The sequence below is a fragment of the Neodiprion pinetum genome, chromosome 2 (genome assembly GCF_021155775.2).
Source record: "Neodiprion pinetum isolate iyNeoPine1 chromosome 2, iyNeoPine1.2, whole genome shotgun sequence".
Lineage (NCBI taxonomy): Eukaryota > Metazoa > Arthropoda > Insecta > Hymenoptera > Diprionidae > Neodiprion > Neodiprion pinetum.
Genome location: NC_060233.1, coordinates 3,050,382 through 3,053,684, shown reverse-complemented (window position 1 = coordinate 3,053,684; position 3,303 = coordinate 3,050,382).

Here is a 3,303-nt window from a genome sequence, read left to right as displayed (position 1 = left end):
TCGCGAGAAATAAGTGGGATCGAAATTGACTTAGCTCCTGTCGATAATAGCGACTCGGGGTATAAGGCAAGACTCCTTTGGGGGATCGGCGAAAGCTCGTTGGAGCGAGAATGATATTGTGTTCCTGCGGGAAGACGCTGAGCAGCTTTCTTCGATGTTGTATTATATTACACTCCGGCGATGCGAGCAGTTCAATGAAGAAACGGGGCGCGGGTGGTTTCTAAGGTTCCATTTTATTCCCGTCTTAAAATTCCTGGAAAGACGATACTCGACAAATTGAATGTTTGGAAAGCAGCACTTATCGTCTCTTACCCTCGGCGCTTCGGTCCCTCGGCGGCATTCGGGGGCTGCAGTCGCATCTCTTCTCTTCTCCTCGGTATAGACGAAAAAATGTGAGAAAAGTAGCCGTAAGCTTCGACGGCGAATTTTATTTACCTGTCAATTTATTCGGTGATGTTCGAAAAGCTCTTCGTCAAAACCGCGAATAAATTACGCGTAATTGAAATCGTCCAAAGATACGACGCGATTGATCCAGCCTTGCGTCGCAAGCTCCGGTTGAGAACCGTTGAAAGATAAAGCTCCCGTACGGTGGCGCCATCTCTCGGTTGAACACCGAACTCGGGTAAAGGAGCTTGCGGAATATTCAATCTCGATTACGGTTTCACGCGGGTTGCGGCCACACCAGCGGGCGGCAATTAAACCGCAAAAACAGCCCGCATATATGCGGAGGACAAATTATTTATCGATTACTATTTATGCACCCTTATTTATTTATTCATTCGCTCGTTTTATCTTGGTCCACAACGAATCGAGCTCGTTATACCAACCAATTATCGGTACAATTATATGAATAAAAAAAAAAAAAAAAAACCCGGAATCGCACGGAATTGTAAAATTATTCACCGACGGTGATTTAATGCTGTTTTGAATGCGTGTTATATGAAGGCCATTCCCGACAATTTTTTGGCAGCTTCTTTAAGGGTGGAAATTTCTAGTTACCCGCAATTTGGATATGTTATAATTGTAGGATCGTAATTCGAAAATTTTATAAAAATATTCTATATCCTTGAAAAACTTATGCCTATTCAGTTACGAACCTATTTTTATCCGTTCATTTGAAAAAATTTCAGGACAAACATCGAAATATTTATTTTTTTAGAGAAAAAAACAAGAACAAATAATTAATCAATGTATTTCTCGCGATTAATGATGAGGCTTAAAGGCCTAAAAATTGAAACGTTTTGATATCTATTACCGCACACTATATCACATCGAAATTCGATTCAAATTTAAATCTTGCCTCTAAAAATTTTGCCGAAAGTTGATGCATCGGACCTTGAATACTGTTTTACTTCGTTTATACAACTGAAAATTTCGTTCGATGAAAATATTAATTTCAATTTCATGAAAATGTTCAACAACCTCACAAAAGCTCAAGGAAGAAAACTTGTTCATTTTCTTCTCATTAAAGTTATTAAAGATTTTCAATTTTATTGATACCATTTCTCTGCAATATTATTGAATGTTTAACCCTAATTGATCACACTTCAGTAGAATCGCATAACGGCCACACGGGGTTAAATTCACCCCAGTTCCAAAAATTGAAATCCAGCTGTAATGATGAGTTTTAAAAATCTAAAAAAAATATCTCTAGGTATTGTTTAAGGATCGCAGAAAAAGCCAGTTTTCCTAATCAAAATCACCATGACTAAGGGATTCTGCGAGGAGTTTGAAAGATGGTTGGAATGAATTTCACCCAGAGTGACCAATTAGAGTTAATAAAAATTAATTTATAGGATTAAAAATATTTTTTTCTTCGTAAAAATTCTAGAATCCATCTCATACTAGATTCAATAAATTTTTATATAAGATTGTTGAAACTTGTCTTATATTATTTATTATTAAATACCATTGTTTTCTCTTCAAACTATCAGTATAAAAATCACTAAAAATCAGATCAGACTATTTCAGGATCGTAAAATGTTTCAATTAAAACTTTGTTGTAATTCATGTATAATTTTGCAAAAATAAACCACAACTACTACTGCTGAAAATAGTCGCTGGGTCGTTTTGCCGTCTAAAATAGAGTCAGACCGACGCGTTTCAACTCCATAACGGCTCTGGGCGAAATTCCGAATCGAATCATACTCAGCTGGAGGCAAAGCCCGGGAGTCGTCTCGAGATAAGTCGCGGTTGTTTTTCCAACGTATCCACACATGTCGTACCGCGGGGATATAATTGAAAATCACTGTAATCCAATACACATCTCGCAGCGGAGGATTTGCGCCCCCCTGTTCTTCCCTCGCATAAAACTGCGCGGCTTAAGCCTGAAAGTCAGGGGCGTGAGCCAATAAGGCCTCCGTATCTCCCTGGGACTCTTCGTCTGCGCGTTTCGAACGCGTTGCGCGGATCCGGAAGACGGCCGCGTTGCGGATTCGGTTACAACTTACGGCTGCATGCGGCGACTCCAGCTTTCCATAGTTTTCCGCGACGACCGGAAACCCGAGAGGAAACTCCCGGGAACCGGATATCGAACCATCCGAGTACTCGAGGGGTGCTTTCGCTTCGTTCGGTACTTTCTTTTATACCCACCAATGTGTTACCGTCTTTATAGTTTCGTCTCTTTCCGCGTAACGCGATCGTTATGTAATATTCAAACGCTCGTTTGCGAAGAAAGTTTCGAATTCGAAGGAAGGATTTTTCCTTTTATTTTTTATTGATTACACAGGGCAACAAAAATTCGCTTTTTGTGTGTAAGATGAAAATTTTCAATTGATTGAGTTAGGAACAAGGTTTAGTAATATAGAATTGATGTTGGATATTTTAATACGATTTTTTTAGTTTTCTCAAAAAAGGGTGTTTTATTATTTATTGTAACTAACCAACTGGTATTTATTGTAATTAATAAAGCACCCTGAATCAAAAAAGGTAAGTCAAAAGGATAAACATTCAATTTTACTGATAGTAGCTATAAGACAAAAACTAGACCTGATCGAATCAAAAAAAATATGGTTTTATAACGGGGGTATACAGATTTATCAAAATTAGTAAGCACCTTCCTTGTTACAAAATTTTGTTGACCAGTGTTCTTGCTCGAATAAATTTTATCCCGTTTCTCAGCCTTTTCAGGTTCCGCTATTTATCCATACGCGGTTATATTTTTCAGCTCAGACTCATCGCAACTTTCTTTTTATAAAAAAAAAACGAACCTTGAAGATGGTTTTGAAACCTTGGAAAAATGTACGACGAAACTGTCGACATCAGATCGCCAGGCTTCAATCGAATAGCGAAAAGCTGAGGAAA